The sequence below is a fragment of the Sus scrofa genome, chromosome 13 (genome assembly GCF_000003025.6).
Source record: "Sus scrofa isolate TJ Tabasco breed Duroc chromosome 13, Sscrofa11.1, whole genome shotgun sequence".
Classification (NCBI taxonomy): domain Eukaryota; kingdom Metazoa; phylum Chordata; class Mammalia; order Artiodactyla; family Suidae; genus Sus; species Sus scrofa.
In genome coordinates this window covers 204,087,272-204,109,993 of record NC_010455.5, presented here as the reverse complement: position 1 = coordinate 204,109,993, position 22,722 = coordinate 204,087,272, and the positions used below count along the sequence as shown (strand labels likewise).

At 43.8% G+C, this 22,722-nt stretch overlaps 1 protein-coding gene across 1 annotated transcript in view; it reads left to right on the top strand.

The window, feature by feature from the left end:
• DSCAM (DS cell adhesion molecule) overlaps positions 1-22,722 on the top strand; it is a 725,315-nt gene that overhangs the window by 182,086 nt on the left and 520,507 nt on the right.

Below are 22,722 nucleotides of genomic sequence, written 5' to 3'. Positions count from 1 at the left end.
CTCATTCCTCCTTTAAAAATTGTTCATTTGTCAGTTTGGAACACCTGAAAAATAACGAGTTAAATTTTTAACCTCAGGATTTATATATTATTTGCATATTTCATAGCAACACTATACTTTTATAATATATATCAAAACAGCAACAAGTAATATAATGAACGTAATCTTAGATTATAAAAGCTCACTTTAATATACAATCAACAATGCAAATATTAAATCACTTTAAGGAGTTCCCGTTGTGGCTTAGTGGTTAACGAACCTGACTAGCACTCGTTAGGATTCGAGTTCCAACCCTGGCCTTGCTTAGTGGGTTAAGGATCCCACGTTGCCGTGAGCTGTGGTGTAGGTCAGCAGCTGCAGCTCTGATTCAGCCCCTAGCCTGGGAACCTCCATGTGCTGTGAGTGTGGCCCTAAATAGACAAAAACAAACCAACAAAAAAACCACTTTAATATACAATCAATATCTTTTTCCTATGTTGCTTATAAAATGATTGGGGAAATTGTGTAAATAAGTTCTTGGGAAAATTATTTAATTAATTATGCCTTTTGATCTTTTTCAAAATATATTTGAGATATTTCTCAATTTGTACTTGCATAGAAGTTTGGCATGCATGAATGTGTGTGTGTGTCTTTGTGTGTACACAGGTTTCTTCTTTCCTAATCTGGCGTTTCCTTGGTATATCTCACTGTTAGCATCAGTAATGTTATTGAATCAAACTTGGGTCTGCTCCCACTGGCAGTAAAGCCAACCACTGGCACTGGCTTGAGGTGGAGGAAAATGCAGCGTTTGGAAGCGGGGAGGGAATAGGAGGGATGGGGAATCCGGGGTTAATAGATGCAAACTCTTGCCTTTGGAGTGGATAGGCAAAGAGATCCTGCTGGAGCACAGGGAACTATATCCAGTCACTTGTGATGGAACATGACAGAGGATAATGTGAGAAAAAGAATATATATATATATATATACATGTATACATATATATGTATGTATGACTGGGTCACTTTGCTGTAGAGCAGAAATGGACAGAACACTGTAAATCAACTATAATGGAAAAAATAAAAATCGTAAAAAAGGAAAATGCAGTGTTGATTGGTAAAGGCACCAATATAAGGAGAAGGGGTGGTTACTACTGGACAAAACCAGACTCCCAAGGGGCTTCAGAGACACATTTCCGAAGCCCAGATGAGGGAGGGCATCCCAGGGCGTATGGTCCGCCCTCAGCTCAGACACGGGTCCCCGATGGTTGATGGTGATGTGACAGGGCCGTGTCCGGAGTCCTCAGGCACCCGTAGGTCCAGAGGCTCCTGATCATCAAGTCATTAATTTCTTCCACGTGGTGGTGGTTTTAGCATCTGAACCGCAACTCAGGAAGAATGCATGGGCTGCTATTGTCTGGGTGCCTCCTGAGAGGAGCCACAGCAGAGGATGTGGGGGCGGGGTCTGTCCTGGGAAGACCCCAGAGAGTCCTGCTCAGTTACAGTAAGAGCCAATAGAAGGTAAACTATAGCCAAGAGGAAAGCAAACTGAGGGCTTCCTCACCTACCCCTCCCCTCTGGGCCCCAGGCCCCTGCACAGCCACCTTAGCCCTCCTGGTGGGCCAGTGTTTACGGACACAGAAGCGCTGGTATTGACTTTCGTCTTTCTCCAGGCTTCCTCCTTTTCTTTGGAAGAATGTTCTGCCTTCCAAGAGGCCGTGATTCCAAGCATCTTCCGTGGGTCCTGTGCTCCAGGTGTCCACTACCCCATCTGGAGATGCGGCTGTTCTCTTTCCCTACTTTGTAATCCTTAGCCTCCTTCCTAAGGGCTTGGAAGGAAAAAGAAAAAAAAAAAGCATTTTTTTTTTTCTCCTGTGTGGTTATCTTGCAGCATTGCTGGGGACATATCATTTGAGGTAGATGTTCAGAAAAGACAGGTCTGAAGAAGGATTCTCTCTCTCCGAGCCTTCTTCATCTATTTCCTCCTTGTGTTGTGTTGCCAGGAGCTAATGGAGAGTCAGTTCTGTTTTATTTCATTGTAGCCCAATGATAGGAGCAAGGACGATTTTCCCTGCTAGTGAAATGGAAGATGAGGTGTGGAGAGGCTGAGGGACCAGGCGGGGGCCCGGCAGGGAAGGGCGCAGCCCAGTGTCCTGTTAGGACGCCGCGTTGCTGTGCTGGGCGGGCCTGGGGGGATGGTAATGGGATGGGCGGGTGTGTTCAGAAAGCCAGAAAGCTCCATGGCACACGGGGAGACGAGAAAGCCTTCTGCGCGTGAACTCACTGGAAAAATCCTGTCCTTTATCAAGTTCTAAGAGAAGAGCACCCTTGGGCTGTGGGTTGAGTGGTGGGCGTCGTCCGATCAGATCCAGGCGAGCTTTGGGGGGGGACATGATTTCCAGTGTTTTTACCTTCAGCAACAAAACAAAACAAAAACACCCACTCTCCCGGCAAGTGTTTTCTCTTGACCACATATTTACATATTAAAGTCAGAATATTCTGGGGGAGGAGGAAGATGCGAAAAATGATTGCAAATCCCCAGCTGCTTTCAAGGGGCCTCTCCCCTGTTGCAAAGGTGAGTACTCTGCACCTTTCTGTTTGCAGAGCCTCACAGAGGTGCTGTATTTATTTAGTCTCTTGTTTGAAAAGAAGCTTTCCTCCTGCCTTAGAAGAAGCTCATTACAGATAGACTTCACCTTTCTGTTGCAAAAGATGTTTCCTTGAAATGAAAATGTAATGAATGTTAGATCCCTGGCATGTAGCTGCCAGGCTATCCCTTTGATCCAGTTCAGAATGCATTTGTTAGAAAGCCTCTTTCTTGATTTCTGTAGCTGCTTTTTGCTGTGTTTGGATCATTTGTACATATGCACATCACAATTTTTGCTACATCAAAGCTCTTAATAAGTTCACTGCACTCGCGGAATAGCATGCAAAACAAAGGGACTTTTCTCTATAAAGATTTCTGCCACTTAACCTCCGGTATGGAAGTTGTTTTTAATGTGTTCCCTCTAAATAGCTTCAAAATATTTTATGCAGTCTTCAGTGAAAAAGGCAGCCCAGGTCCACCTGCAGATCTCCTTCTCAGAAAATGGTGTGCTGGGGAAAGGGGACTTGACAGAGCCAGCACAGGCTCTGCTAGCCATTCGGTCGGGTGGAAGTCATTTTACTTCCATTATTTATTTAATTGGTTGTATTTGTGGGTGGTACTAGCTTCTGACAGGCTGTGTCGAAAGTGCCGACAATGTTTGATGTACATGAGGATAACTATTAATTTAGTAACGAATTGAAATTTACTTAGGGAACTAATGTGCTGTTTCTTCATTAGGTCCAATTACAGTACAAGGAGTAAGCACATTGTAACCCTTAATAGGGCTTTTTTGGGGGGGGCATTGGATACATAGAAATCAGTGCTACATGCTTTTTACTCTAGACAAATATTCCCTGAGGGTAGGCTCTGAGCCAGCTCAGTCAAAAGCGCTACCTGAAAGCTGGAGCTGGGCTTGGTCTAGTCCTGACCTCAAGCCACAAAGAGCCCAGAGGCATCCAGCGTGGGCTGCCCCAGAACCCTTCAAATCTTACCTCCAAACTGGACCCCTCCCCTTGGTGTTCGGGAGGGGCAGCTCTCACCGACCTTAAAAGACACTTCATGCAGATCAGAAAAATGAACGTGCATTGAGCATTTATGTAACTTGTTTGGTTGGGGGAGCTGGGAAAATGTGAAGACCAATTCAGAAGAGAAACATTTGAAACAGAAACACATGTTCATCAGGAAGCGTGAGATACATATGCAAATGAAGGCAGCGCTGTTTTTTCCGAGGGGACGGATCGGGTGGGGCGGGGCGGAAAGAAATTAAATCCCTGCCAGATGGGGCGGAATGTGTGACTCTCAGTTAGGTCCAAGCTACAGAACCCTGGCAGAGATGAAGAAACCCAGGGTCGGAGACCCTCTGCTGGTCTTCTCGCTTTCCCCTGGAGCGCACCTTTTCCTGCACCTCCGCCAGCGAGGCTGACATGCAGATCTTTGTTTTGTTTTGTTTCGCTTCGGCTTTAGAGTTAGGAAAGTGTCCTGACCGAGGGCGCCAGGCGAAGGTCGAGGGATGAGAAGAGAGAAGGACGATGATCACTGTGGGTTCCCAGCAGTGTTCCAGGGGCCTGTCGACTGGGAAAAAAATACAACCAAAATGTAGAGAGCCATGTCTTATTTGGTGAGCAGAACTGAGGACCTGAACATGGGGCATAGCCTGTCGGATGGCTCTGAGGGACAGCTCTGAGGAGGTCAGGGAGGAGCTTGAGAGAGAGGGGCTTTTGCAACAAAGACTAGATAGTTGGAGCATCCAAAGAGGACAGACAGCTGACTGAAGAGAGCCAACTATGCATGGGAAGGTGCAAGAGCCTGGGCTCATTGCAGTCACGCCTTTCATGTTCCCTCAGCCCTCTGGGGCCTGGACCCTATGCTTTCCCAGCCTGCGTCCCCTCGGGCTCCTCACTGGGTCCCCTGTGCTGGGATGGCCTGATGCCTGCGACAGCCTTTGTTTCCTGATTAGGCAGGAGGCGATTTTCACTCACGGAACATACACGAACTTGAGCCTCAACTAAGCCACGGGTCAACTGAGTATTTACAAATCTTTCGTCTGTTTTAGAGATGGTTCTCACGGTGGGGGTAATTGGTACAAAAAGGTGACTTTCCTCCTTTCCTAATCCGATGCCTTCCGTGTTCTATTTCTGTGGCTGGTCCAGGGCTCCGTTCCGCACCAGCCCTCACTTCCTCCCTGATCACTCTCTCGGTGCAGCAGAGAGGAAAGCCAGGGGCGGCAGCATCTAGGTCACGTCTTACTTGACTGTGGCCATGCTTATCTCACGCCACGCTTTTGTCAAAATTTTGCAGAAGTACACGTTAAAAAGAGTGAATGCTATTATATGTAAATTATACCTTCATCCAAAGAAGAAAATTAGAGTGAGTTATATTTTGTTGAAAAACATTACCCCTAAAATATTGATTTTTTTCTTTGAGTCTTTCAACCCGGAGGAATGTCGTTAACCTGATGTAATTTACTCACCTCCACTATTCAAATTAAGTCAGTCCGAATATATCAAGTGCTCTGCAGAGTGGACCTGCCAGGAAAACTTAGGCAGCAGAAACCCGGAGGTCCAGGATGTAGGTTTGTGGTCCTTCCGACACTGCTCTTCCAGCCTCCGGTGTGGAGGTGACAGTGACACAGGCTGTGAGGAGCAGCAGGATGGGACAGCCCCCCAGCCCGTCCTGCACCCGCCTCCCTCAGCCCGTGCCAAGGACGAGTTCCACAGGTCACAGGCCACAGAGAGCTCACCTGTGGATTTCATCAGGGGACTCTTAAAAAAAACATTTATTCATAGATTTTATGAATAAGGGGGCCCCCATCTTGAGAGACACCCAGAAGCCTATTGATTTTCTCTGCACTAACCAGCAGTTGCCTTCTTCTCAGAGATGAATCACCAGGCTCTACCTTCTTAAGGCAATGCTGTATTTTAATCAGCCCCACACAGCCATTAATTCAGGAGCCGGAACATAGGTCAGGAAGACTCCCTGGGGAAGCAGACGCTGGCTTGCTCTTACCTTGACCCCTCCTCAGCACAGGCAGCTGCAGGGATGGATGAAGGCCCCGCAGTGCTGCCCTGTGCCCGGTGCCTCGAGTCTGCTCGTCCTTCCTGTCTGGGGACTCATCTGCCACGTGAGTTTGGGCGGGAGGAGGACACAGGAGAAGTGGGGGCAGTAGAGTCTCCATTTCCAGGTGTGACCAAAGCTAGCCAGGGTGGCTTTGCCCCCCCTCCAGCATCCTGTGGCTGTGTTGGCAGGCACGTCTGACGGTCATGATCAGAGGGCGCCGTCGACACCCATGTGTTGAGGACAGGGGTGCTGTTAGTAAACTTCCTGCAATGCACAGAATGTCCACAGCAAAGAATTATCTGGCCCAGAATATCGACCGCACCGGAGTCTAGAGACGTTCTACTCCGTTACAATACCTGGGAGCCCGCAAGATCAAGAGGCAGGGAATTGGAGCTCCTACAGTGGCTCAGCACGTGGAGAACCCATCATGGTGTCCATCAGGATGCAGGTTCCATCCCCGACCTCACTCTCTGGGGTGAGGAGCTGGCATGGCTGCAAGCCGCAGCCTAAGTCACAGACTCAGCTCAGATCCCGTGTTGCTGTGGCTGTGACATAGGCTGGCAGCTGCAGCTCCTATTCAGCCTCTAGCCCGGGAACTTCCATATGCTGCAGGTGCGGCCCTAAAAAGAAAAGGAAAGAAGTGGGGCCTTGTTTCCCTTCTGGTGGGAGGCCATTGGGCAGTGATGGAATCAGGGCCAGTGGGTCTCCAGTGTCTGGTGCCAGTGTTACTAGGGGCTGGGAGCGGGCAGGCGGTGGCCTCGTGTTCAGGGATCCGAGCAGCAGCATCCCCTCTGTGACTTGCTTTTGTCCTGATTTCTTTGTCTGTTTTTGGTATCCTGTGAGCACTCTCAAGTTCAGTGGCTCAGGACTCAGGGCTCCAAGGCAGTTTATTCCAGTGAAAGGATGTATAGCCGTGTCACCGCAGGGAGAAGATGCATCAGGCAAATCCTGGAGGGTCTTGGCACCGGCTGCCACAGTCTTCCCCATGAGATGACAGGACACACTTGTTCCTCTACCATGACCTGTGTGCCATGTGCCATGCGTCCCAGGCCAGTGCAGCCCACTCGAGTCTTAGAGTCCAGGACCTTTGGGCGTCTGGTCCCCCAGGCAGTACTACCAGAAGGAATTGGGTGACCACCAGGAATCAGAATGGTGGTGCAAATGAACTGGTGGTGAGGTCAGGGGCTGGCCAGCCTTCTCTCACATGCCCTGTAAATTTCGGGGGACGCCAGTCGGTGGGGGAGCTTGTCTCCTTGGGCAGGACTCAGACTTCTTTCATGTGCAGGAGAAGTAATTTGTCCCCCAATTCTGATGATGTCACGCTTATTCCTTTTCTAATTATCCCTTATTTGTTCAATAGAAGATAATAAATTCTGACAAACAGTCAGTGAAAGGGCATCAGACGGTGTGCTTCATTCTAATTGGCTTGCCTTTTTTTTTTCTCTCTCTGCTAAATTATAGCCCATCAGCATGAGGCTCCCTGTGGTGAGCAGCTAATAATATGCCCAGGTGCAGTCAATTTTACTTCCTAAATAAGAAATAATAGCTGCAGAACCCCTGAATGTGAAGTGGAAAATGGGCCGTAATGTCTCTTCTCAGCGGTACTGCGTGCTAGGGCAAGTCTTCTATCCTGATCTTCATTCTAATAATTTTCCTTTAAAATATGATTGCAATTAATTACACGAATGAATTAAAAACTGTGGCCTTCATTGATGCACAGAAGTTTTCTTAGAAACTTTGGAAAAATCTCTTGTTAATTTAGCATTACATTTCACAGACACACACTCAAAAATCTTCTTTAAGAATTAGGAATAGGAGTTTGCTTTGTGGCCCAGTGGAAATGAACCTGGCTAGTATCCATGAGGACACAGGCTCAATCCCTGGCCTTGCTCAGTGGGTTAAGGATCCAGCATTGCCACAAGCTGCAGCATAGGTTGCAGATGTGGCTTGGATCTAGTGTGGCTGTGGCTGTGGCTGTGGCCAGTAGCTGTAGCTCCAATTCATCCCCTGTCCTGGAACCTTCATGTGCTGCATGTGTGGCCCTAAAAAGCAAAAAAAAAAAAAAGAAGAAGAATTAATAATATAAAATCACTGTGGATAGGCGTTCCCACTGTGGTACAGTGCATTAAAAATTTGACTCTAGTGGTTTAGGTTGCTGCGGAGTTGTGGGTTTGATCCCTGGCCCAGCGCAGTGGGTTAGAGGATCTGGCATTGCCGAAGTAGGTCACAGCTCTGGCTGGGACTCAGTCCCTGTCTCGGGAATGTCCATACGCCATGAATGTGGCCATTAAAAAACAAAAAGCATTATAGATAGACAGAAACAAAAATATCACTGTTAAGTAACCCAATTAAACAAAATTCTGTTACATTGATTTTCCAAAATTGTGTTAGGAGTCGGCTTTGCCTTGGTGCATCCATTGGAAAGTCAGTTGCTGGGAGCTCTTTTTTCCTCTTACTGAAATGGGGTAGGACCCTATGGTCCGTCCCCCCATGTCCCCTGTCTGCCTTTTGTCTGTAGAAAAACTTTAATCAGAAAAGTGAGAAAACGCAGAAACAAAGGAGAGCAGTCAAACGAGACCAGATAATAAGTGTTTAGTCATCACGTAAATCAAGAACCTTTAGTTCCTCCTCAGGGGCTGTGGGTCACATTCTGAGCCATGTCCTGTGAGCTGTCTTGTCGACACAGAAACCCCACCAGGGGGCCCCGACATCACCTCCGCAGTTCCCAGAAGTGGCCTCAAGGAAATGGGAACAGACTGACCCTGGAACTGAAGACGAAAACTGTGCTTGACACAGTCAAGGGGACGCCGGCCAGCCCACCAGCACCATCTTCAAGATGACGTCAGAGCTGACCGTGCTGTTTCTGCACGCAGCCCCTCCTCTGCCTGTAAAACCTGGAGCTGACCTCCCGTCAGCATCTGATTCCAGCAAAAGGTTCCATTTTAAGTTCTCTGTCCCCTCCAGTCAGCGTCTCTGATGTCGTTTTTGTCACCTTCTTCCACAAAGCTCTCCTCTTCTGAAATCTTCTCCCTCCCTCCCTAAGTGGTTAGAAAGGACACTGCATCGTGCCCTTCTCTAGAGAGCAGAGAGGCAAACCATTTCCTTTGAGCATAAATCTTAATTGGCGAGTTCTCATGGTGGCTTTGCAGTTAACGAATCTGACGAGCATCCATGAGGACACAGGTTCCATCCCTGGCCTCGTTCAGTGGGTTAAGGATCCAGTGTTGCCATGAGCTGTGGTGTAGGCCAGCGGCTACAACTCCGATTCACCCCCTAGCCTGGGAACCTCCATATGCCACAGGTGTGGCCCTAAATAAAAATAATAAATCTTAACTGCCATCCTTGGAATATATCATAGACAACCCTAGCCCCAGTATCATCACACATAAGAAGGAAGAAAGCCAGGCAGAACATAATAGAAAGGTATTAACTGATAACAAACCAGGTGTTCTAGCTTGCTTCAATATAAATTTCACAATAGTCTTGCTTAATTTCTTCTTCTGGCATTGAAGAATTCCATATGATGTGTGTATTTTAACTCTTTCTAGGCCCATTTGGAAAGAAAACTCTGCCATAGAAATCTGAAATGATTCATTATATTCAAAATATTTTATACAGAAAGAATAGGAGAATTTCACTGTGAACCAGTGGTAGCTCTAGAACTAATAACCTGAATTTAAGGAAGAAGAGAAAAAAAAAGGTGGCCTGGTCCCCTTATAACCAAAAAATGCTGCATCATTTTAAAAAATCCCAAATTTAACTTCTTTTTTTAATTGAAGTATGGTCATTTACAATCTTATGTTAGTTTCAAGTCTGTAGAAAAGTGATTCGGTTGTGTGTGTGTGTGTGTGTGTGTGTGTATGTGTGTGTATCTATATCTATATCTATTCTTTTCCATTATAGGTTATAAAAGCCATTGAATATGTCTCCCTGTGCTATATAGTAGAATCTTGTTGGTAACCAAATATAACTTCTTAATATGTGAAGTTATTATTTGTTTGCCAACAAATGAAAAAAAAGAGAATTTCCCAAATGAAGTTCCACTGAACACTTCTCTGGGAGAATTTGGAATTTGTGCATTTGAATAAGGGCTTTGATGGTCAATGGATTTGAAAATTACTTCAGAGCGGAGATCTCCTATTGAGAGTGCAGCATAAACACCAGGAAATTGCTGAGAAGTCTTCCAGTAAAAACACCCGTTTATTTGATCTAACTGGCGTTTCCAAAACCTGTTTGGGCGTTGACAACAATTTTTATTTTGAGCCACATTTTTTATTGTTCTTCAGAATACCCTTCTGGAAATGCTGAATTGTAGACGGATCCCCAGTGTGAGATGGGATGGCTCTTTGCTGTCACTCTGTGGGGAGACTCAGTCCTTTCTCCCTAATTTTATTAAATACAATTTAAGTGCAGAATTTTTTTTTTTTCTTTTTAGGGCCACACTCGTGGCATATGGAGGTTCCCAGGCTAGGGGTCCAATCAGAGCTGTAGCTGCCAGCCTACACCACAGCCACAGCAATGTGGGATCCAAGCCTCATCTGTGACCTACACCACAGCTCACAGCAACACCTGATCCTTAACCCACTGAGCAAGGCCAGGGATTGAAGCTGCATCCTCATGGATGCTAGTCAGGTTTGTTTCTGCTGAGCCACAAGGGGAACTCCTAATTGCAGAATATTTATTGTCCATTCTAGCTTAAAAGACATATTTGAAATATCAGTCTTCATACCTAACTCCATCAGAATGTACTTCTGTGGAATTCTGAAATTATAGCAGTGATACGTAACGTGTCTTCACCAGGTTTTAGGATGACTCTTGTGCTGTCTGTGTGAACGTATTTCAGGTAAGTTCATTGCAGTGGGGTCTAGTTCATTGTCAGTATCTCACTACCGCCTGTGGTGCTTTGTAGAGCTGACACCTCTCTCTTTCGAAGGACTCTGAGTCAAAGGATCTACCCCACCCCCACTTTTCTCACTGTCCCTCCGCTACCAGCTCCATCACATCCTGCTGGTCCTCCCCTTTGCACCACTTCCTGCTACTCTGGGGTCGTGCTCAGGGAGAGACACCTGCCAGAGTTAGATTGTTATAACCATTCACTTGTTTTCATTTTGCCCTAAAAGACTGCATGTTGCTTTCTTGCGAGCTGAAGTCCCTGGAAAGATGAAATATTTTCTAGACGGAACTGAGAATTAGGCAGGATTACATTTGCCTAGGAAAGTCACATATGAATAACTCAAAATACATTTTTTTGGAATAAGATATTCTTTGCAGACTTCCCGTAATGGATTGAAACTGTTATTTTCCTGTGATTTTTGCAGCACAGGCGTAATTGTGATTGTTGTATTAGTTTTTTGATGATTAAGTGAAATATAATTGTGCTCTTAGGAAAAAAATTTTTTTCAAATTATGAAGTTAGTTAAGCCACCTAGGAATATAAAGCTGAGCATTACCGATACCAGTGGAAGCATATGACACGGCATCAAGGACTAGCTTCAGAGCAAGGAGACTTTAATTCCATGGAGCGAAAGGTGCATTTGATGGGAGCTGTGAGCTGACCTAGAGAAGGGGTCTACTCAGTAGCCATAACACACATCACACTTGGCCACCCCTGGCTGAGTGGCCTTTGGCCAGCTCTTTACATCTCAGGCTTTTTTTTTTTTTTTCCTTCAGTAAAACTAGGGGTAGGCCTAGACTGGAGGACGAGTTCAGCCAAGAGCCAGGTGCAGCAGCTGGAATATTGGTGTTCTGATCTACACAGGGTTGGCTTGCATGATGCTTGCAAGATGAGTCACCATTACTTAAAACTGGAAGGGTACCGTACAGCCTAGACGTCCAGTTCCTTCTGAAAACCTGTACATCTGTGATACAGACGCTTTCTCCCCCGGCGGGTAGCCGGCCGGGCTCCAGGGGTCTCCTCTGCAGCTCATCCGGGTCCCCACCAGCCCTGGGTGCCCCTGACACTCAGCCAAAGGGGCAGTCACCTTTTACCATCCCAGCGTGGCGCCACTTCCCTCTGATAAGTTAGAGGCATTACATCTTCTGCAGTACCCACATTTCTATGCAAAGGGAAATATTTATTTCAAGAGAAATGAGATATAGCATATGCTTTGTGGACATAAAGAATACGTGTTTAATATATAACTCAGGAGTCTCTATTTTTTACTTAAAGCCCATCCAGTTTTGCTTCTGTTTGCTCTCATACGTCCTCTGCTGGCATTTCAGTTTGTGGCCTTTAATCTGGAGCAGGGGCTGGCAAACAGTGGCCCACAGGCCAAATTCAGTCCACCACCTGCTTTTATAAATACGTGTTTATTGGGATGCAGCCATGCCCCCCGCCCCCGCTTTTTTTTTTTTTTTTGCATATTGTCTGTGGTTGTTTTCACATTCCAAATGCAGACTTTAGTAGCAGCAACAAAGCCTGTGTATCTTGCAAAGCCAAAATTCTTGATTATTTGACCCTTTATAGAAAAAGTTTGCTGATTCTCACACTCAGCTCTTGCATGTATAAAGCTGAAAGTTATCATTTCTGCCCTCACAATAAGAAAAAAGCTGACAAACTGAAAACCAATGACTTTTCTTCGCTCCGTCAGAGAAGTGGGGTCACAGGGCAAACCACCCCTCTGAAATCTGGAGAAATAGGCCGAGAGAACAGAACTAGCAGGAGCATTTAAATGTTATGTTTGACAAATTGCTAGCCTCGCAGTGCTGATGGCTTAAGAGCTAAAGTTTCCTAGGAGCCCCAAACTCTCCTGGGTTTTACCTCCAGCCGCTTAGTCATGTTCACACAGTAAGACCAGAGAAAAAACCCTTCCATTTTGTTTTGAGCAAATGCAAAGTCATCATTTGAAATAAGCCCGGTGAATTCTGCATCACAAAGCTCTATCTCCTGAGGGAAATTACTTTACCAGAGGCTTATGACCCGGGAAGCAGCAACTTCCAACTGCAGCCCTCTCTAGCTTTCCTGTTGTCTCACGTAAAAGGAGGTAAATGTTTAAACATTTAAAGAAAGAACTTCTGAAGTCATCTAGGGCCTCCGGGACATTAAAAAACAAGGCTTGGAGTTCCCGTCGTGGCGCAGCAGAAACGAATCCGTCGAGGAACCCCGAGGTTGAGGGTTCGATCCCTGACCTCACTCGGTGGGTTAAGGGCCTGGCGTTGCTGTGAGCTGTGGTGTAGGCCGGTGCTGTAGCTCTGATTAGACCCCTAGCCTTCATATGCCATGGGTGTGGCCCTTAAAGAAAAAAAAGAAAGAAAGAATCCGAGGTTTAACCATCAGATCAAAGAAAGCTTCCCCTTCCTTTATGCCTTCCCCCCATCAAGAGGGCTCCCCATCAACAGGGCTCTGAATAGTCACAGTATATTACAACTGAGAATGCTGTGGGACACAGATCCATTTAAGAAGGAATTCTTAGGGAAACACAAGGGATAGGAGAAAGAGAGAGAAATACCAGAATGGAATTTAAAATAACTCTGATTAGTAGGAGGAGGGTGCTTGTGGAAAGAAGCAGATGACATTCCAGAACAGAGGGTAATGTAAGCTGGGCGAAGAAAACTCCAAGGAGGAGTCAGAAGGAGCTGTTGGAACTCAACACCAATGCCTCAGAAGTAAGGAGTGTGTTTGGTGAGCTCGCGCATAGATCGGAGAGAGACGAGAATGAATCAGTGAGTTAAAAGTTCCTCAGTGGAAACTCTACACACTAAAAACAGAAGAAGAGAACATCTAAGACATGTGAGAAACTTGCACAAGGTGTAACATAGGCATAACGTGAATACCAGAAGGAAAAGAAGGAGAAAAAGGAGCAGGAGACTTAAACCCGAAGAAATGATAGCTGAGAATTTGCCAAAATTAAGAGCAGACACCGAGTCACAGATCTAAGAGCCTCAGAGAACATCAGGCAGGATAAACACTTAAAAATTCTACACCTGAGCCTATCACACTTAAACTTCGGAAAACAAAAGAAAAGGGGAAAGTATTCAAAGAAGCCACAGAGGAACAGATCTAACCTTGGAAGGGGGACTGGGTAAGAACTGCCGTGGACTTTCCGTCACAGACTGTATAAGCAAGCGTGTGTGGTGAAATATGCAATGTACGGAAAGAAAAAGAAGAGAAAGAAACTACCAACATTGTATTCTATACCCACTGTAGGGATTTTCCAAAAATAAAGGAGAACTGTTTTCTTAGACAAAGAAAAGGTGAAGGACTTCGCCCTCAGGAAGCCCGTGTCTTCGAGAGAATACTAAAGTGAGTTGTTTGGCAAGAAGGAAAATGACATTGGTCAGAAACTTGGTTCTGCTTAGAGAATGGAGAAGCATCACGGAAGGGTAAATGAAGCCAAAATAGTGTTTTCAAGTAGGAATAGACAAATCCATTATCATAGGGGCTTCCAGTGACGGCCAGAGCCAGCAGGCAGCACATCGGTGAGGACATGGTGGATCTGAACAGTATCTTCAGTCACCTGAATCTAGTTGACGTGTGTAGACGTTTCATCACCAACAGCAAGGTGCATATTCTTTGCAAATGAATTATTCACCAAGACCACCGTCTGGCCATCAAACACACCACAGCAAATTTAAAATAATAGAAATCATACAAAACAGGACCTCACACTGCATAGAAGTAAACTATAATGGAACTAAATGTAATACAGTGAAAGAAAAACAGCTAGAAAATTGTTATTTCTAAACATCTGAGGAGTAAAGCTATACTTGTAAATAATACATGAATCACAGACAATATCTTAATTGAAATTTAGAAATATTTTAAACTAAATGAGAATGAGACAAACTTATCAAATGCATGGGATGAGATGAAAGCACTGCTTTGACATCAATTTGTAGCATTGAATGTGTATATTTGAAAAGAAAAAAATCTAAAATCAGTCATAAAAAATTTCACCTTATGAAAATAGAAAAGTGCAACGTAAACCTAAAGGAAGCAAAAGAAAAAACAAAAAGAAAGATGGAGTTCTCTCTGTGGCTCAGAGGGTTAAGAATCTGACTGCAGCTGCTCAGATTGCTGCAGAGGTGTGGGTTCCATCCCCAGCCTGGTGCAGTGGCTTAAAGGATCTGGTGTTGCCGTAGCTGCAGTGTAGGTGGAAGCTAAGGCTTGGATTCATTCCCTGGCCCAGGTACTTCAGTATGTCATTGGTGCAGCCATGAAAAAATAAAATAAAATAAAATAGGAGTTCCTATTGTGGCTTAGGGGGTTAAGAATCTGCTAGTGTCCATGAGGATGCAGGTTCAATCCCTGGCTTCACTCAGTGGGTTAAGGATCCAGCATTGCTGTGAGCTGAGACATGGGTCACCGATGAGGTGTTGCTGTGGCTGTGGTGTAGGCCTGCAGCTGCAGCTCTGATTCAACCCCTAGCCTGGGAACTTCCTTATGCCACAAGTGTGTTCCTAAAAAAACCTAAAATCTAGTTATTTGAAAAGATCAGTGAAATTGGTATACTTCTTCTTTTTTTGCTTTTTAGGGCTGCATCCAGGGCGTATGGAAGTTCCAGGCTAGGGGTCCAATCAGAGCTGTTGCTGACAGCCGACACCACAGCCACATCAATGCCAAATCCAAGCCACGTCTGCGACCTACACCACAGCTCACGGCAATGCCGGATCCTTAACCCACTGAGTCAGGCCCGGGATCGAATCCTCATCCTCATGAATGCTGGTCAGGTGCGTCACCACTGGGCCATGACGGGAACCCCTTAGTATACTTCTTACTAGGTTACCAAGGAAAAGAGCAGACACAAATTACTGTTATTAGGAATAAAAGAGGAATTGTCACTAATGATCCCATGAACATGAAAATGATAATAAAGGAATACTATGAAAAATTCAATGCCCACAAATTTGGTTAACTTAGAGTAAATCGTCTAATTCTTGGAGGAGACAAAATGCCAAAATTCATGCAAGGAGAAATAGGTCATCTGAATAGAGCTCTATCAAAGAAATAGAGTCAAAAATTAATAGCTTTCCAAAAAAGACAACAGTGGGTCCAAAGAGTTTCGCTGGTGAATTTTACTAACTATTTAAAAAAGAAATGATACCAGTTATCTGCACTCTCTTCCAAAAAAGCAAACCAGAGGATATGCTTCTTAATGCCTTCTATGAGAGTAGTATTACCCTGATACCATCACATTACAGGAAACTACAGAAGAAACTACAGATAAAAACATTATAGGAAAACTACAGAACAGCTGCTTGAAGAATGGATTCAAAAGTTCCCCAAGGAAATACGAGTATATCTGATGTAATAATGTAAAACTATGACCAAGGTGTTTATTCCAGGTGTGGAAGGCTGGCTCAGCATTTGAAAATCAATAGCTATAACCCATCACACTGATAAGCTAAAGAAAAAAAATCACATGCTCGTAACAGCAATGCAGAGAAAACATCTGATAAAACCAACATCCATTGATGATTAAAAAAAAAAATTAGGAATGCCAGAGAACTTTCTCATCATGGAAAATAATACAGATGTTTGTCCCAGACCTAACAGTGTTTCAGTTTACAATGTTTTGACTTTACGATGCTGTGAAGAGATACACCCTCAGTAGAAACTGTCCTTTAAAGTTTGGAGTCTGAAAAGTCGGGCTAGTGATCTGTAGCACGATGCTCTCCTGTGGTGCTGGACAGTGGCAGTGAACTACAGATTCTGGTCAGCTGTGGGGTCAGGAGGGGAACAACTGATACAACTATTTTGTACCCATACAGCCATTCTGTTTTTCAGTTCAGGATTCAATAGATTACATAAGATGTTCAATACTTTATTTTAAAGTAGCCTTTGTGTTAGATAATTTTGGCCAACTATAGCTTAACAGAAGTGTTCTGAGCATGTTTAACGTCGGCCGGGCTAAGCTATATATGTTCAGTGGGTTAGGTGTATTACATACCTTTTTGACTGACGGTGTTTTCAACTTACCATGGATTCATTGGAACATAACCTCAATGTAATTCGAGGAAGATCTACACCTACACAATACCCACAGTAAACACCAGACTTCATGGTGAGAAACTACGTGCTTTCTCTCTAAGATTGGAACAAGGTAAGGGTGTCCTCTGTCATCACTCCTACTCACCATCGTACTGAAATCCAAGCCAATGCAGTGAGACAAGGCAAGGAACTGAAAGATACGGAGATTGGGAAGGAAGAGAGAAAACTGTCTTTGTTCACAGATGACATCTTTGTCAATTTAGAAAATCCCAAAGAATAAACAATTGAACTCCTGAAACTAATAATCCGTTCTAGCAAGTTTTTAGGACACCAGTCAATATATAAATTCAGTTGCTTTCTCATATACTGGCGATAAACTATTGGAATTTAAAATTAAAGACCCCATACAATTTCTATTAGCACCAAAAAAGAGAGAAATATTTAGATATTAATCCAACAAAATAGGTGCAGAATCTATAGGAGGAGAACTACAAAGTCAGAACAAAGAAAAAATCAACATAATTGAAGAGATATTCCATATTCATGAATAGGAAATTCAATCTTGCTAAGATATCAGTTCTTTTCAACTTGATCTATAGATTTAGTGCAATTCCAGTAAAAAAAAATCCCACCAAGTCAATTTTTGCATATCAATAAATTGATTCTAAAGTTTATGTAGAAATTCAAAAGGCCCAGAGTAGCCAGCTCAATATAATAGAAGAGCAAAGTTAGCATAGCACCAGTACCTGGCTTTAAGGTCTACCATGATTGTGAAAGTTTGGGATTGGCAAAAGAAGATTCAGATAGATGAATGGAACAGAATGGGGACCCCAGAAATAGCTCCACACAAATTTCAACTGGTTCTTGATAATGATGCCAAATTTGACATAAATTTTACATAATTTATTTTTACAAAAATTAACTCAAAATAGATTATAGGCTTAAACTGTAAGACTTTTAGAAGATATTATAGCAGTAAACCTAGGTGACCTTGGATTTGACTCAGTTTTGAGTTTTAGATGTAATCACAAGAGTATGATCCATGAAAGAAAAATTGATGTCTGGATTTCATTAAAAAGTTCTGCTCTGCAAGAAACATTGTTAGGACTATAAGAAGACGAACCACATCCTGGAGACAATCTTTGCCAAATGATTTTCTTAAAAAGATTTGTATCAAAAATAAACTAAGAACTTGGAGTTCCCATCGTGACTCAGTGATTAATGAATCCGACTAGGAACCACGAGGTTGCGGGTTCGATCCCTGGCCTCACTCAGTGGGTTAAGGATCCAGCGTTGCCCTGAGCTGTGGTGTAGGTCGCAGACGCTGCTCAAATCCTGAGTTGCTGTGGCTCTGGCAGAGTCTGGTGGCTGCGGCTCTTATTGGACCCCTAGCCTGGGAACCTCCATATGCCGCGGGTGGGGCCCTAGAAAAGATAAAAAGACAAAGAAATAAAAATAAACTAAGAACTTGTGAAAACAATCCAATTTTAAAAAGGCAAAGGATAGGAAGAGTCACTACAACACCAAAGAAAAGGTACCTGTAGGTGGCAAATATGCGTATGAAAAGATGCTCACCATCTTATGTCATAAGGCAATTGCACTCTAACGTGGCAAGGAGGTCTGTCTACATTACCTATCAAAATGGCTAAAATCCAAGAAGCTGGCAGTGCAAGTGCTGATGAGGATGTGGAGCAAGAGGAAACTTCCATTGCTGGGAAGAATGCAAACTAGGAGGGCTGCTTTCCTGAAAAAGGTGGCAGTTTGAAGCTAAAGGAGGTCTCACCACACAGCCTGTCAGTCATGCCCGAGGTCATCATCCTAGGAATTTACACAAATGAGTTGAAAACTTAACGTTCACACAAAGGCATGCACACAAATCTGTGTAGACATTTTATTTATAACTGCTTCAAACTGGAAGCAACCCAGATATTCTTCAATAAATAAATGGATGCGCAAACTCGTGCATCCATACACTGGACTGTCACTCAGTGATAAAAAGAAGTGGGCTCTCAAACTACAAAAAGACATAAAAGCACCTTCCATGCGTAAAACCAAATGAAGGTGGCCAGTCTGCAAAAGTGACCTACTGTATGATTCCAACTCTGTGACAGTCTGGAAAGGCTGAACCTACAGACAGTAAAAAGATCGGAGGTTTGAGGTAGGAAACAGAGAAATAAATATGCTAAACCTTGAGGATTTCTAGGACAGTAAAGCTATTCTCTATGCTACTGTAATGGTGAATACATAACTATGAATTTGTCAAAACCCATGGGTGTACAAGACAAAGAGCAAAGCTTAACATAAACCATGTGCTTTCTTTTCTTTTTTTGTCTTCTTAGGGCCTCACCCTTGGGTTTTGGAAGTTCCCAGGTCAAGGGTGGAATCAGAGCTGCAACCCACAGCCACAGCAATGCCAGATCCAAGCCTCGTCTGTGACCTACACTGCAGCTCAGGGCAATGCCAGATCCTTAACACACTGAGCAAGGCCGGGGATTGAACCCACATCTTCATGGTTACTAGTTGGGTTCATTCCCACTGAGCCACAACAGAAACTCCTAAACTATGTACTTTAGTTAATAATGTATCCATAGAGGTTTTATCAGTTGTAACAAGCACTTCATAGAGGTTTTGTTTTTGCAAAACAATTGGAAAACATTTATTATACTGAAATGTGTACATCATACTATTAAAAAAACAAAGTGGCAAATTTGCTGGTACCATGGAGTTTCCTCATCAGCATGGAGAAAAGTTCTTGGCCCCAGACCAGTGTTGGCAAATCTTTTTTTGACCTATCTTCTTCAAATTAATAGAATTTACAATATAGATTTATAGGAAAAATGAGTGCGTAATCCAGATTCCCCATATACTGTTCCATATCTCTTCTTATAATTTCCCTATAAACAATCATTACTGATATGGTAAATTTCATTTGTTTGAAGAGAATGTTTTTCCGAGAAATTAAGCTCCAAGGTAAAACATCCAAGGCCACTTGCCACCGAGAAAATAGATTATTTTGATTTGCCCTGTATACTGTTTACACCTGAGACCTAACAGTGACATCTAATCAGGCAGACGCTAGTCTCAGCCAACAAAAGCCAAACTAGCTTAGAAATGACTGCATAAATATATTCCATGTGTTGTCAGTGCTTACTGCTTATGAAAGGGGCACTGTGTGATGGGATTGCGAGTTCTTAAAATATGTCAGATTATTGGGATTGGTAAGAAAAGAAAACTAATCGATGGGTGTGTGTGTGTGTGTGTGTGTGTGTGTGTGTGTGTCTGGAAGAGCCTTGGTTATAATTATAAAGTGTTTTAAGGGCCAGGCAAATACAGAAGACAGTATGATTTACTTTAATGTAGAATCCCATTGACTGATCTGTTTTCTGGTGACGGGTTCTGGAACACTGAGGAACAGGAATAGCTATGTATGTGTTTGTATGGTATAGTCAAGAAACGAGGCACACATGAACTGCTTTATTTTTCCGGAAGAGTGACTTTCAGCTCTGAAACTAAAGTGAGCCAGACCTTCCATCACACTGTACTTCCTTTCAAATTGGCCTGAATAGAGCTCAGTAGTTTTTCTTAATGTGTAAGTTTAGTAACACCTGGATTGTTTTGGGGGATTAATGTTCAAGAATATTTTCTTGCTGCAAGAAATTACCACAATTATGTATTCTTTTTTCTTCTGTTACTATTGTTTTTTCCCTTCAGGTGTGTCCCTGTAAAGCATACAGCATATTTACTCTGTCCAACCTCTCCAATAAAGACCCTTGGTTCCTGGTGTCATAGAACTCTGAACAGACAAGGCGTTTCTTCTTGTCATCTGAATAGAGTAAATTTATGGCTGAAAAAAGCAAGAAACTCTTTGACTGAGAATTAGCATCCAGGGCCTGTGAGTGGCCTCAAATGCATTGACTTCCACCTGTCAGTTAAATCAAAATACTAGCCCTTATATACTTTAAAATCAGAACTTTCTTAAGAGGCCTACATGAACTGCTTTTCTTAAAAGGCTGCCATTCAGGGGAAGCAATCTTACATTTGAAAGTAAATATCAGGAAATTTGATCATTTAACCAATCCTGTGGCTGTAAAATGGTTGTCTAAAGCACCCACTTTTCTGGGTAGTAGCTGTATATGCTTGTGGAACCAGCAAGTTGGCGATGCTGATGTGTCCGTATTAGGGTATTTCTTTCTCACACTCAGGGGCCATGCCAAGCTGTGTCCCCAGTCCAGGGTTCAGGAAACTGCAGTGGGGACAGTGGGTGGCTCAGACGGCCCCAGGTCCTTAGTCTTTGTCCAAAGTAAAACCGGAGGCCAGCTGGAAATAAGGAAAAGGGCACCCCCCCCCCAACAACACACCGAAGAGGCCACGATTTGCTGCAGCACATACCTGTTAGCAGTAGCGATGACACCAGATACAGAACTCTCCATCTCACCCACATCATCCATTTTACTTTGCCTAAAGAATTTATCTTCAGAGATTCTTGTATCCTAGGACTATGCGATGCTGCAGCCTGCTTGCTTCCTTTGTTTTCTTGTTTTCTTCCTTTTAAAAATGTTGTGTGTCGTATGTACAGTGGAATGGTATTCATCCATGAAAGAGAATGAAATAATGCCGACTGCAGCAACATGAAGGGACCTAGAGGTGACCACACTAAATGAAGTAAGTCAGAGAAAGGCAAGTACCATGTGATATCACTTGGATGTGGAATCTAATAAAGAAGGACACAGAAGAGCTTATTTATAAAACAGAAGCCAGTGCACAGATTTCAAAACCAACTTTATGGTTCCCGTGGGTGAAACCAATGAGGGTGGGAGGAATTGGGAGGGTGGAATCACACACACACACACACACACACTACTGTATAATATAGATGATTAGTGAGAACCTGCTGTACAGCACAGGGAAGTCTACTCAATAGTTTGCAATAACCTACGTGGGCAAAAATAATGGATATCTCCGTATGTATGACTGATTCACTTTGACATACACTTGAAACTAATACAACATTGTAAGTCAACTCTACTCCATTAAAGTTAATTTTTAAAAATATCCATTAAAAATAAAATTTTCAGAACTGTCAGAACTTTCCCTTCAACATAGCATTAAACAGAACTTGGATCTGGTCCCCTTCTAAACCAGAATGTGTGGTTGATACTTGTTCTTTCCTTAAAGAGATGGCAGGAGAAGCAAGGCATTAAACAGGAGCTAAACTGATAAGCAAAGATTGAAAGCTGTCCTCTCAAAGAAAGAAGCCATTTCCCTTCAGAAGTACCTATAAAATTTCCAGTTTGTATGGATTAAGTGGACGTAAACAAATCAAAGGTGAACCTTCTTCTGGGTCAAAAAAGTTTTTTAACTATTATTCCAAAACACACACACACACACACACACACACACACACACACACACACACGAACGATAAGTGTAGCAACTCAATCAAACTTTCTAACAGCTCAATCTGTTTTGCACAAGCCTTGTTACAAATGTATCAGCACAACACCGTGCTCCTGTTTGGAAATGATGTTCAGTGGGAGTCAGGGGTCTTTCACAGCAAGGAGGAAACTTCCCACACGTTCATCCATGCATTCAGAGCACCTCCACCTGCCAGATTCCCACTCTAGTTGTGTGGAGTGAGAATAATTTATGAGGAGGGGTCATCTGTGTGTGTGTTTGTGAGGGGAGCGTGGTTCTGAAGAATTTATTGACGTCCAGATAGGAAGGCGCATTTATACCCCTGACCAAGCAGGACCTGCAGGCTCTGTGCTTCATGGGGAGCCTGGCGGTGCTCTCAGCAGCCGAGCCGACAGCAGGCCTTTAGATGGAGATGGTTCTTTAAAACCCCAGTATGTGCCTTTATTAATACAGAGAAGGCAAATATAATTATCCATCCCCTGTTCGCCCGTCGTGACATTCCTACCAGGGCCAGGTGTCTCAGGTGAAATTTTGAAAAGAGGCAACTTCCGGCACATCCAGGTGGATGGATGGGATGGGAAGAAATGAATAAGGGTGACAAGTAAAAAGTGAGCAAAAAGGAATCCACGAGTGATGCTGCCTAGGACTGGGGGGCTTTAGGAGGTGCTGAGGGGGCAGGGGCACCCGGTGAACATAGGTTCCCTCGTCTAATCTGGTTCCTGCTGCCCTTCCTTCAGAAAGAAGGAGTGCTTGAAACA